This window comes from Pteropus alecto, unplaced genomic scaffold (genome assembly GCF_000325575.1).
Source record: "Pteropus alecto unplaced genomic scaffold, ASM32557v1 scaffold161, whole genome shotgun sequence".
Taxonomy (NCBI): Eukaryota; Metazoa; Chordata; class Mammalia; order Chiroptera; family Pteropodidae; genus Pteropus; species Pteropus alecto.
In genome coordinates this window covers 8,516,516-8,530,639 of record NW_006432943.1, presented here as the reverse complement: position 1 = coordinate 8,530,639, position 14,124 = coordinate 8,516,516, and the positions used below count along the sequence as shown (strand labels likewise).

The following is a 14,124-nucleotide window of genomic DNA, read 5'->3' as shown; positions in this document are numbered from 1 at the left end:
GCCCCGGAAAATCGCCTGTCGTCCTTGGCGCATTCACTTTCCCACAACTCGGATCCGTACTGCGGTCCTACCGAGTGCCAAGTACTGGACATTCAGCATAGATAGCACATTGCCCCAGTTGTAGACAAGCTCACAAATTAGCAGGGACGCTGTTACAGCAATTACAGCACAGTGTAACGAGTGCTTTTATGAGGTGCGTGCTAAAATTTGTGCCAGCGAGCACGTTCTGCCCCGTGACTTAAGACCCCACAACTGAACTGGGTTTTGGGGCATGTGTGTAAGGGTTGTCACGTAAGGAGTGTGCATGAGGGAGGGAGGAGGTATTCCAAGGAGAAGAAAAAGGTGTGCTAAGACATTAGGGGTGAAAGAGCAATATTGTAGGAGGAAAGAGGAAAGTTACTCTTGATTATAGGCTCGAGTGTGCAGAATGTGGAGTTGGCAGTGTTGAGACTCTTGGGGTCAAATTTTGAATGGCTCATTGTATCCCATAGAAGAGTTGGGACTTTATCTCCCAGCAGTGGGAGTTTGCAAGAAGCTTCAAGCAGGTGGCCCTGACCTTCTTACCATTATGTCCTGGGTGCCCAGGCTAAAGTCCGCACACAGCAGGGACTCAGTAAATACTAGTGGAATGAATGTCAACTATATGCCAGGCCTTGGCTAGGTGCTTGCATACACCTACTTATTTAATACTCCCAGCATCCCTGCGAGCATCTGGCTGTTTGTCCCAGTCCCCACAATGCAGTGCCAGATAAGAGCACTGTGCAAGAGATTTATGAGGGAAATGGACAAAGAGCTGGATCTGGGGTGCAGGTGTGATCCTTGAAAAGGAAAGAGGCAAGGAAGTAAGGTTGGATGGAAGGAAGCATCTTATACTGTAGTCAATGCTAAGATTAAAGTTCAGCAAGTCCCTGGAGGTTCCTTGAGCCAAATTGGCCTGTTCTAGAAATCCAACAGTTGCCAGACATAGGCCTCTTGTGCTTAGTCATAGGCTGCCAGCAGCCCAAGGAAACTGGCCTCGGCACTGACTTGGGGATGAGTATCAGAGGACAGATTTCAGAGCTCAGCCGCTGGGGCAGGGCCATTGGTTAGTTACATTCTGCATTGGAAGATATGAGATGTACATTTGCTTGGCCACTATAGTAGTTATTATTCCATTTTACACGCAAGGAAACAATGGCTCTAAGAGTTAAGTAACCTAACAAGCTCAACCAGTTTCCTAAGTGGTGGATCCTGCCTGCACCAGAATGCAGGCCTGATGGCTTCCAAAGCCCTTATGTTTTCTACCCTGTGCATTGTTGCCTCTGAGCTGCCATCAGTGAGAATCTAGGGACAGGGAGTTCAGCTGGGAGACTTTGCTAAGGACTTGGTGAGATGCTATGATGCATTAAAAATGGTGGCAAATTCTTTGACACTCCTGTTGAGAAGTGTGGGTCTATACCAGCGGTCCTCAACCTTTTTGGCACCAGGGAGGGACTGGTGCTCCTATGAAAATCTAATGCCTGATGATCTGAGGTGTAGCTGAGCCAGTGATGCTGGCGCTGGGGAGCAGCTGCAAATACAGATGAAGTTTCACTCACTCACATGCTGCTCACCTCCTGTCGTGCAGCCCCGTTCCTAACAGACCACTAACTGGTAACTGTCCGTGGCCTGGGAGTTGGGGACCCCTGGTCTATATCTTCTTCATTTAAATTTGGGCTGGAATTAGTGATTTGTTAAATCAACGTAATACGGTGGAAATCACCATATCCTGGAACTTCCGAAGTTAGATGATGATAAACACCTTGCAACTTTTGCCTGGGCCTCTGGAAATTGTTGCTCTTAGATCCCTGAGCCACTACTAAGTCAGCTCCCCTGAGGTCTCCATGCTGGAGAGAATGTGGGAGAAACTGCAGAAAGACACCTTGAGCCTGCAGGAAGAGAGGTACCCTGTTGGCCCCCCACTGTCTCCAGCTATTCGAGTCTGGGGCCCCAGGCATAAGGAACAGAGTGGTCCCTCCTTGCCCTGCCTAAAATGCAAAATAAAGGATCGTTTTCAGCCACAAGTTTGGCCTAGCATGTTACTCAGTTTTAGATAACTGGAACAGATTATGAAAGCAGGGCTGACTCTGGGACATTGGCAATGACAGTGGCTGCCTACTCCCAGCTCTACCCAGCTATAGCTACTAAAGGTCTTCGAGCAGCAGCCCCAGAGAACCAGGCCTGGGGAGGGTCTGGAATTATTCAAATCTTCCAAGCCTTGTGGTCACAGTGCCTGTGGGGTCTCCAGTCCTCATGTACCCACAGTCGGCAGCCTTTCCCTATCCTCAATCCTGCCCTATATCTCCTTTAGGTTGAAGTTATCTAACTAAGCTCTTCCCTATGTCCCAGTTTGCTTAAGGGGCCATGCCAGCCTACTCACTCTCACTCATCCCCGCCTATTCACTCTCACTCATCCCCTTCCTAGGCATTGGATGGAGTCCTCTGCAGTCTGTGTCTTTTTCTTCACTAACTAGAAAAAAGAAAACCTGCCTGCCTGATTATTCAGCACCTGGAGGCTCACGCTCAGATTGAACCCTCCCTCCTCTTCCTAATGAAGACCAGATTTTCTGTTTGCTGGCTCCATTCTTAAGAGCAAACTCCATAGTTAACCATCCACTCCAGCCTTAGGTCACAAATCCTAGTTCAGTCTTCCTTCTCACTGTTCACTGATGTCCCTTCTTGCCTCTTGTCTGGGCCACTAGGGAGTAACAGACTGTGGGGATGGGGGGAGGGACCCAGATTTGATAAACACATCTCCATATGAGGAGAGTTTCCGAACAAGGGTGTCCAACTCAGCTGCCCTCGGTTCACCTTCCCTTAGAGGCTCTCTCACCTGGCCACCCCCACTCTGTTGTTCCCACTGTCGGGTGTTTGGTAAGCTGCTTCCCCTTTAAAACTCTGGTCCAAACTGGACAAAAACCTCTTTCTTGATTCTTAGCACAGCTGACCAGACTAGCATTTTAAAGATGTACTAAAAACTAAGAACAGAAAAGATCTAATTATAGAAAATACAAACGGCTTTATAAAAACAACTCATGTTCCCAAAATTGCAGTCTGTGATCCCACAGTAATTTCCGTCTTGTTGTAAGGAGCTGACACAACTTTTTAGCAACTGGCCTGGCTATCTTGGTGTTGCGTTCCATCTTCTTCTCCACCCCAAGGCAGCTACTGGCAGGGACTTTACCCAAAGCCCCCAAATTCTCATACAAGCTTCCCAAAGCTTGTATGAGGAGAGTTTGGTACCTCCTTATTTCTGATCTATGGGACATGTCACCTCCACTGCTAATTGGCCCTATTAAGTCTTTTTTTGTGCCATAGAATCATATGACCCTACAAGTGGAACTCCACATCTCTGTAGAGGGAATGGCTGCTACATGGCAAGTACACAGACTAATAACCCCTTGTCGCACTCTGGAGGGTCAGACGGTGTGGGAAGAGATTACTGCTGCTACTGGTTAGAAGGGGAGGCTGATGCCCTGACAGGAAGACAATTAGTTTTCCCGGCGACCTCACTATATCTAAAATCAGAAGAACAAGAACTTTGAGAATAGCGAGTGCCTTTAGGAATGAACGACTGTTGGTACCCATTACGAATTACACAATCATTCGGGACTTAGGAAAAGAACTTCCTTCACAGACTCTAAGACAGACTCCATGACAACAGACTCTAAACCCTGGGGAAGGAAGAAAGGTTTGTTGCGCCCCACCTTAAATTTAGAATATTGATATTATACTCAAAGGTTAAGCATATAGTCGTTGTGTACTTTTATGCTAAAGGTGTTAATGTGTTAAATGTAAACATTTAAAATACACCACAATTTTTACAACCCTGTCTGGTAGACAGTCTCCAAATATGATGGTCAACACCTCTTCCTTTCTTCATAGGCTCCTGCTGCTCCTGTGATCCAGGTGGAGTTTGTTCCTCTCCGCTTATGTCTGAGTTGGCCTTGGGTCCTGCTTCGACCAGTACAACGTGAAGAAACTGATGACAGTGACCGGGTCTAGATCTAGGCCTTAAGGGATTTGGCAGCTTCTTCCTTTACCTTCTCAGGCTCCAGCTGCCATGTTAGAAGCTCGGATTTCACGACTAGGTGGAGAGGGACCCTGGAGAATGACAGGCCATCAGGGACGTCACAGCCCATCTAACTCCCGGATGAATATCGTCGTATGCTACATGGAGCAGAAACGAGGCGCCATCCCTGCTGAGCCCTGCCCAAACGACAGAATTGTGACAAAATGAATGAAGGTGAATGAATGAATGTGTTTTAACTACTAAGTTTTGGGGTGGTTTGTTATGACATGGTAGATAACTGAAGCACCACGTTTTGTTATTTATTAATTATTTTAATAGTCCAGGAGTCTAAAAACTAAGGGAAGTGACCGTAGGCCTTGCTTACTTTGTGATCGGCTTGGCTCCAAGAGGTTTCTAAAATTCTTGTCTTTCTTACAATTATTTGAAGGTGATCTATAAAATGTACCATCACAGCCTAGTGATTTGACATTTATTTCTAAATGTTTGTGGAGTATCCTTAACCCTGAGCAATGCAGGATCCCTAAGAAAAAATTTCTGTCTCCTCTCTTTCTATCTTACCAATCGGCCCAAACTTCTTGCATCTACAGAAAGAACTCCTTTATGAGATAGTTACAGCTCTCTGGAGTAGAGCTTCCTTACCATGTATCTGATGACACTCTTCCAGCTTGCCAAGGCAGAGAGAATCCGGGAAGTTGTGCATCACTCTGTCTGCTGCCTCCTCCAGCCAGGAAACTCTATGGCTCCCTCATTATCATCCTTGCACCCAAGCCAGAAAAATCTTTTCTAGTTTGTTTGGTTTTGCTTTTAGCTTTATTCTGCTTGTTACAGGAAAATGAGAATCCTCCCTCTTCAAATCCTTCTCCCTTTTTGTTCCTTGAAGTTGAAACACAACAACTAGGAGGAAACAACCTATTTCCTTGTTCCCTTCCCTCCCCTGAAACTACAATCATGTCTCCTCTAACTGACAGATTAGGGGGAGGAGGTAGTGGAGGAAAGAGGAGAAAAGAAATAGTGGGCAAAACTATGTCAACAATATTATCTGCAGCTTGTACAAGTGCCAAGCACTGTGCTGGCAGCACTTCATTTAACCCTCACGGCCCACAGCCTGATGGAGTAGATACTCTCTATTTTAAGGATGAAGAAACTGAGGCACAGAGGGGTTGACAAAGTAATCCTGACAAACTAATGGCCAGTTAGAAGCAAAGCTAGTATTGAAACCCAAGTCTGTCAGACACTTAAGCCAAGCTCCTAGCCTCTTAACCACTGCTTGAGACTTCTGGCTTTGTGTTTTCTGAGAGCAAAAGGAAAAACAGGTGAACATTGATGAAAAAGCTGTGCAGTACTAACATTCTTGGTGACGTGGGCAACCAAGAGGGGCAGTGGGGCTGGCATTATTTGTTTGAGAGAGAGAACACTTCTGCTTGTCTGAGCTTGATGTTGGACTAGAATGAGGATCCAAGAACAAGCTGCAGGTTCCCTTCAGCCTCAAGGGAGCTAAAAATATAATTTCTGATGTATGTTCTGATGCGAAAAGTATTGTAATCTGTTCTCACTTGAAGTAGTTTGAGGGGACTATCTAGAAGCAAATGAAACTAGAGTTGTTTGTTCAGATAGCCGTTCGACTCAGTGTGGCAAAGCCAGCATATTATGAAATATCAGGGCAGTCTGATTCCTGCACGTTATGAAATCAGGGCTAAATAAACAACACAGGAGTTTACAGTTATTCTCTAGTGATTTATTTCATAGATAGTTGTTTCAAATGTGAAAGTTAAATTTGTTCAGTATCTATCTCTGGTGGGGAGAAAGAGGCAATGGGGAGTGAAGGGGGAAGTGAGTGAAGGGGTCAGGGCATCCTCTCAGCTCTGAGTGGTGGGGAGGAAGCATTTGGCTGGGGACTGGTTGTGGTAAGGGTTGGGGGTGGGAGTTAAGGTATTAGACTATGGGAAGGGTAAAAATAAGACCTGCACCTCACTTATAACTTAGTGCCCCACAGGATTGCTGGCCACCACACTGACCTCATTCTCTGAAATGCTTTGAAATGATTATCCAGGAGTCTCCTGTATGGATCCAACTTCAAAGAAGATTATTATTCAGCTAACTTTACAACTGTTGGTTTCGAAACATTTCCAGTTCTCTGGTAAACAGCAAACATTGTTTCCTTTTAGCCTCAATAAAGAATGTTTTAGTATATTCATGACTAATGATTGCTTCAACTAAATTGCAAGCTGTCCTGAGCAGCACTGTTTTCCTGCATTTCTAATAAAACCAGAAGAAACAAAGATACCAATCATGGTTCTTCAAAAAGTTAAATAAATATAGACTTACCATATGTTCCAGAAATTCCACTCCTATGTCTATACCCAAAAGGTCTAAAAACAGGTATTAAACAACTATTTGTACACAAATGTTCATAGCAATATTATTCACAATAGCCCAAAGTGAAAACAACTCAAATGTCTCTCATCCCACGAATAGATAAACAAAATGTGGTCGATCCATACAATGAAATATTATTCAGCTGTAGAAATGAATGAGGTACTGATACACGCTACGACACGAATGGATCATGTAAATGATATGCTAAGTAAAAGAAGGCAGACACAAAAAGTCCCATAGTGTATGACTCCATTTATGTGAGATATCCAGGATAAGTAAATCCTTAGAGACATAAAACAGATTGGTTGTTGTTAGGGGCAGGCGTAGGAGGGAATAAGGAGTGATTGCTTAATGGGTATGAGGTCTTCTTTTGGGGTGATGAAAAGTTTTGGAACTAGCTAGAGATAGTGGTTGTAGAACAATGTAATTATACTAATGCCACTGAATTGTGCATTTTAAAATGGTTGGTTTTATGTTATGTGAATCTCACTTCAATAGAAATACATAAATCACAGGGGAATTTTATAAGAAGATAGAATATATGAAGGAGATGTATAGATATCGAACACTCCTAAGGATTTTATTTTCCTTTCTCATATACTATTTCTGATTTGAGTGATAATCACTCTTAGAATATGATCTTTTGAAAAATTCAGTAATGGTAAGAGAGTTCTAGAAAGTTCTAGCACCTTTTTTTCCCCAGGTAAAAAATAAAATGGATAATCAGTCATAGGTACATTCTCTGTTATAAGAAGCACGATTGTTCAAGAATGGCTCTGGGTGTTCACCTGGGGTCAGCTGGGTCCCCAGGAGCTCCCTCATTCTCTCGGCAGAGACAGCACCCATACTCAGCTTCCCAGGGAACAGATGACTTCCTCTCAGCCTTCCTGACCTTCCCATGGGGAACTATATCCCACAGGCCCCAAGATCCCCAGGTGCAGGGCAGCTGGCATTCCTAATCAACTTCTATAAAGAGTAAGCACCCTAATTTCAAACTGCCTGGCATAAGACCATCTGTTTATTCCTTTACAAACAAGGCCAAGGCCACTTTCTCACACTTACCCTATAGGAAGGGAGATCCATGGGGCTGGGGGAAGGAGCTTTCCTCAAGAACCAGAACCCATATACTATTTAGCAGCCTTGACCCTGGTGTTATGAGTTTACACCAATAAAGCCTATTCTTTAATCTATGCTAGGTGATATTGTGGAATTAGTCCCAAACTTTTGAACAGTAAGTGACAACTCTGAAGGGGTCTATCTGGCACATTAATAGCTGTGTGAAACCTAAAAATGAAACTGCACATTTTAAAATAAAGGGTCCTTGGCTATTATCAAAAAAGCAAAAAATAACAAGTGTTGGCAAAAATATGGAAAAATGGAACCCTTTGCCCTGTTGGTGAGAATGTGAACTACTGCAGCCACTATGGAAAACAGTATGGAGAAGCCTCCAAAAATTGAAACTAGAACCACCGTTATGACCCAGTAATCCCACTTCTAAGTATATGTCCAAAAGAATTGAAATCAAGATCTCAAAGAGATATTGGTACTCCCATGTTCATTGAAGCATTGTTCACAATAGCCAAGACATGGGAGAAGTCTAAATATTCATCAATTCTGAATTAACAAAGAAAATGTGGTATATACACACAACGGATATATTATTCAGCCTTAGAAAAGAAGGAAATTCTGACATTTGGGACAACATGGATGGGCCTGAAGGGCATTATGCTAAATGAAATATGCCAGTCATAGAAAGACAAATATTACATGTTACCACTTATGTGAGGCATCTAAAAGTGTCAAACTCAGCATAGAGTAGAATGGTGGTTGCTAGCAGCTGTGAGGAGGGGGAAACAGAGAGGTATTAGTCAAAGGATACAAAGTTTCAATTATAACAGATGAATAAGTCCTAGAGACCTACTGTACAGCATAGAGCCTATAGTTAACAATACTGTATTGTATACTTAAAAATGTGCTAAGAAGGTAGATCTTAGGTTAAGTGTTCTTACCTCACACACGTAAAATAATAATTAAGAAGGTGGGAGGAAACTTTTGGAGAAAATGGATATGTTTATGACACAGATAATGGTGATCGTGGCTGTATACTTATCTACAAACTCATCAAGTTGTATATATTAAATATGCACAGCTTTTTGTATGTCTATCAAACCTCAACAAACTAGTTAAAAAAAAAAAAAAGAAAAAGAATGAGGGTCCTAGCCAAATATACTGTCAGAGTTCTACACAGAACCTCGAGCGGCTAAGCAGGCCCAATCTTTTACCTGAAATAAACTCTTAATATTAGATGGTACAAAATATTACTTTTCAAATTGAGTCTCCAGTTCTTCCAAACAACATTCACCTTGTGGAACTCCAGGGATTGTCTCTCTGATCATCTGCGTCGTTTTTCTTTTCCCCTGCCCACAACCCAGCTCTGCCCTGGAGGGGCCTCTCAGGTTTTTTTGCCACCATCAGATACTCTAGGGGGTCCGCAGCATAAACCCATCCTTTCTTTGCTAATGTTGAAAGCCTCTCAAATTATCGAAAGTTAAATATTACCTGCTATATAGCAGGCTCTATTCTAAGGACTAAACAGATATTAATACTTTTTCAAAGGGCTGAGCAGGGGAAGAAACCCCATCTGCTCATGGATAGTCCACCAAGAAGGATTCAAAAGCCTCAGCTGAGTGGCTGGTTTATGTCTTGCTCAAGAGGAGTTCCAAGCTCAGAGGAAAGGCAGGTGGGAGGAGTCTGGGCTAATGCAAAGAAATGGACCATCTGGGTACAAGAGCTTTCTGGCAGGACCAGACTTAGACAAGTGGGTCCCTCAGACTAACAATAATTTTGCACTCCTTCGAAACCGAATTTTTACAGATTTGTTCAACATCAAAAGTAAGGCTGTGTGGGGGCTGGTGGTAGAGGTCAGCCTCTTTTCAAGTCCAGCTCTGAGGCCTTATTTGCACACTCATTCAATTACATAAAGTCATATAGTTCATGAAAACTATCCTCATTGGAAGCGCTTTATTTTAACTCAAGCCTGGTCTTTGAGGGCCTCGTCTCCCACCTACACATGGCTTATCCAAGTGTCCGCCTCAACATGGACAGTGCTTTGCCCCAGAAAGTCTTTGGAAACAAAATTGTTTACTTCTTGGTATATTTCTAGAGAGTTTTAGGTAATTTATATCCTGGGAACGGTTGGGTGACCCGCCCCTTATCTGGTCCTACTTTGCCAGAAGTCTAATTTTGAGGAGAATTAATCAGAAATAGTCTGGGTCCTGTTAGAAGATAGCAGAATCCTATATAATCCAGGATGAGTATTATTTGTCCAGGCTCAGAGCAGAGAGTGTTCCAGTAGCTCTAGGGTCCTCTTGGAGAACTAGGCAATAACTTCTGATTACCGTGAGGCCTGTGGTTTTCTCCTCTGGCCTTTCAGCTGGCTTCCCCCATTCCCAGTTTGGGCCTTTTTCCTGCCTTATTTCCTCTCTGCCATGCTCCGTCTCCACACTCTCTCCTTTAATCTCTTGCTATTCGAAGTGTAAAGTCAGGACAGGTAGCATCAGAACCACCTAGAAGAGCTTGTTAGAAATAGAGAAAGAAGCTCAGGCCCCTTTCTGGACCAACTGAACCAAAATTTCCGGAACTACCTATGATTCATGTGTATATTAAAGTGTGAGAAGCACAGCAGGCTAGACCACAATCCTTCAAGCCTGGGTCATAACCTGCTTTTTATAATCTTCTTCCAATGGGCCTCAGAACTGGTATTTGCACTCTCCATTTCCACCCAGGGCCCCACATACACTTGCATTTAAAGAACAGTGCCCCTGGTGTACTTCCCACTCCCAATGTCTCATTGGAGAACTGGTGATCAGTTGTCTTGGAACATTTAGGCTTGATCTTCCAACTGTAAAGATAATTTGTTTTGTTGACCATCTGTGCCAATATTAGAAAAGAGAATTTTTTTCTTTAGATCTTGAAAAATAATGAATGAATGAATGTAAACTCTTGGATACTAATAGAACCAGATATGGTGGACTTATGAACACGAGATGAAGGTCTTTGCTATGTGTCCTCAAGATGTCTTTCCTGGAAATTGAAAGCAAGTGTCATACGAAAGAGAATATAGAACTTTTGTTGTTTTGTTATATGCGTCTTACTCTTGACACTGCATAAAAATGGACAAACGGAGACACAGAAAGATTCAACCATGAGATTATTTCTGTAGTGCCTGGAAGAGTTCCCGGAACATAGTAGTAGATTCTTAATATTTGTTGAAAGTTGAATGTTAAAACTTCGACAGATGGATTTGAGGATTCTAGTTCAGGGAGGATGAAACTCTTTTGTCATAGTCATCTCTGTACTTGGTATTATTCATTGTTCTAGAGTACTCCATATATAGCTGTCTTCAATGTGCTTTCAATAAGCAGTTCTATACAGAGCACTTTAGGTTGGAATACAACTAGATTTCAGCTCTACTTCTATGTGAACTTTATGAGAGCAAGACATGGGTTTTATTTATTTCTGTACACTAGGAAGTAGTATAGTGGAACACAGAAGATACAAATATTGATTGAAATTTTGATAAAGCTGTCTATTGAGAATATTTGCACTTGCTGAAATTTTGAAAGGGAGAGAGGGAGGGAAGAAGAGAGAGAAGGAGGGGGCAGGAAGGGAGAGAGAGAGAGAGCAAGGGAGAGAGAGACAGAGACAGAGAGAGAAAAAGAGCAGAGAGAAAGAGAGAGATTAATTTTGGGAAAGGAGTTGTGTTTTCAAAACCTCAGATCTGTTTAGCTTCCTTCATTGGCGACAGCCATTGGCTATAGCAATCTTAGTTTTCTCTCAACTGACCTCATCTCACATCTTCTCAGGAATCTGCCTTCTTTCCCTGTTGGTACAAATATATGAAGTGATCGAGAGGATGGATGAAATGCATGTGGGTTACTCTACCAAAAAAAGCATGACCTGACAACATTGTCCAATAAAATCCAAATTGGATTTTATTTTCTAAGGCATTGCTGACCTTATTCTTAGTAGGTAAGTTTGTAGTGTGAAGATAAAATGCACCAGACAATTAAGTAGATGATTTTATTCAGGTTATTGCAATGGAGAGAATGCTTGTTAAGGAGGAACAAACAGCTCTAAGAAAGAAAGACGATCTGGGGTTTTATAGAGGCAGGTAAACAAGGAAAGGCAAAGACTGTTCTTATCTCTCCTAGGCAGGGTGATCCTTTGTAGCTAACTGGAACACAAAATGGTAGGGAGACTTCTCAATTGCTTTCTGGGAGCACAGGGCTCAGATAAAAAGTTCAGCATTGTCAGTGGACACTGGAGCTCCTTTATGTTTAAATCCTGCTTCGATCACTTAGTAGCTGTGTGACCTTAGGCAACTTACCTAATCTCTCTGTTTCTTCATTTCTTCATCTTCCAAATGAGAATAACAGTATTCACCTCATGAAGTTTAAGGATTAAGTCAAATGAAGCATAAAAGTACCCGCCACTATGTAAGTGTTCAATACATGTTATTATCATTCTTAGGTATTTTGAATAGACAGAAATTAGGTTTATAAGGGGGCACAAAACTTGGTGCTCTCATATCAAACTTTACAAAAGGCAAGAAGCCTCAGATAAGACAAATCGTTTTTATGCTTCCCTAAAATGTTGACACAAAGAAATGCTGAATATGTACAAAATAAAATAACTTGGAAAGTTTCTTTTAAAATACTAAATTATAAAGTCACTAAAGAATAGTTAAAACCTTTTCATGTGTGTATGTGTAACTTTCATTTATATACAGTGGTCTACTGGAATTTGTTTAAACAAATAGTTTAAGATAATGCCCCCATCATTATTTCATTTTGGGGAATGTCAGTCTTTTTTTAAACTTCTCTTATGGCTGATTTAAACAATAAAATTAAGATAAATTTCATTTTAGGGAAATAGTTTTTAAAATGTAATTTCAAACTCTTTATCTTTGATAAAATTAAGGGGAACATTGGAAAGGGGGAGCCTCTATGGTATGCCGGGGACAGTGGCAGGCACTCCTCATATTTTTCCTTCCTTTACAGTAATCCTATTATTCTCATTTTACATTTGAAAAAATCTGAGTGAGTCTCAGAGAGATGAAATAATTTGCCCAAGATGACGAAGCCAGTAACTAACACAGATATGGATTCCCAGTAAGGGGATCAAATCGTCCACTGTTGAAGGAAAAGAAAGTTGTTTTCATTTTCATATTACTACCTGATTATCATGTCCTGTTGTTTTATAAAGCTGGTTCAAGAATTTCCCAATGCACAGATCACTGAAATTCATTGAATTATTCTATATAGAACCCCTATTTCAGAAATCCCCTGAATTATAGCCCTAATATTTATGGGAGCTTAACTACATGCTAGGCACTGTTGTAAGCACTTTACATGTGATAACTCATCTAATGCTCACAAAATCGAATGAAGTAAGTGCTGTTATTATTTTCAGTTTTATAGATGAGGACATGGAGGCATAGAGAGGTTAGATGACTTTCCCAAGGTGGCACGGCTAACAAATCATAGAGCCAAGATGTAAATCTAGGCTGTCTGGCACCAGTGTTTATGTTCTTAGCTCTCTTCTATAAGCTCTGACACCAAAACAAAGTGGAAAAGTCACTTTAAATTCGTACATATATGAAGTGGTTTGGAGAGATTAAAGAACACTTTAATTAATTGTCCTAAACCAACAGAAACCTGTCAGGCTGGCTTTTCAGGTTTAAGTCACTCTATAGTTACCACAAGAATTTTAAAGGAAAATCATTAAAACAGACAGACATTAAATGATTCACCTCAGTATATGCACAATAATCTGGGTTCCTTTGTTTCTGTAATAATTGACCAAGTCTGGAACTTTTCAAGTTATAGTTATTTCATGTAATAAGATGATCAAGGGTGATGTGTGAAAAGCATGCTTTAGGTAAATGTTGGCTTGATTTGGTATAAAGAACAGTAAAAGTATGTGCAATTCAGGGTTAATTTTAGTCCTTGAGATGTCTGTCTGTCCCAGTCCTGTTACATACATTGTCAGTGTCACAGTAAGTAAAATCCAACCATTCTGAATTTGGGTCCATGAATGAGTTTGGTGTATGTCCTCTAAGTCCACAGAGACTGAACATAAATTCAATTAACATCTATAGAGCTCTTTGTAAGCTACCATGCTAGGAGCTAGGAAGAATGGTAAATGATTTATCGACCTCCGATGGCTCAAATTCGATGATAGAGTCAACCACCTTGAGTATTCTTGGTGAATAAAAAAATTATAAACCATGGTGATAAATACCATTGAGAGCATGAAAAAGGTCTTCTTTTCCCCCACTCATTGAACTTACATTGGACATTGGGCAAAGCTGAACCAGATCCCTAGGGAATGTCATGCGTTGATTGACTTGGGTTGGGTAACTTGTGCATACCTGAGCCAGTCATGTGTGGAATGCAATTATAGTGGTTTATACTAATGTGAGTTAGTCATTAGAGCTGGGTGCAGTTTTTCTCTCCAAATGGATGACTGCTAAACAATGGAGGAAGGGTAGGATAATTACTGAAGAGGCATCTATAATGTCCACTAAAAATTGCCGCGTCCTCTTTCTACCCTACTGTGTGACAAGGTCTGGAGATGGGGACAGAGGCTTCAAGGAATGCATCGTCAAGAATGAGGACGTGGCATGTGTTTAG

The 14,124-nt window shown here is 41.7% G+C and overlaps 2 long non-coding RNA genes across 4 annotated transcripts in view; one reads left to right on the top strand and one right to left on the bottom strand.

The window, feature by feature from the left end:
* Positions 1-6: 6 nt before the first annotated feature.
* Positions 7-6,241, top strand: LOC112476328. Of its 3 annotated transcripts, none has more exons than XR_003045035.1 (2): positions 7-4,264; positions 6,102-6,241. It is a non-coding gene; the product is annotated as an uncharacterized LOC112476328 (long non-coding RNA). The 3 variants fall into 3 exon arrangements; XR_003045033.1 differs by having other exon boundaries at positions 6,045-6,241; XR_003045034.1 differs by having other exon boundaries at positions 6,035-6,241.
* The window catches only part of LOC107195374, a 20,644-nt gene continuing 10,610 nt past the window's right edge, over positions 4,091-14,124 (bottom strand). Inside the window, exon 3 of the long non-coding RNA XR_001516504.2 lies at positions 4,091-4,227. This is a non-coding gene — a long non-coding RNA (uncharacterized LOC107195374). The remainder of the gene's footprint in view (positions 4,228-14,124) is intronic.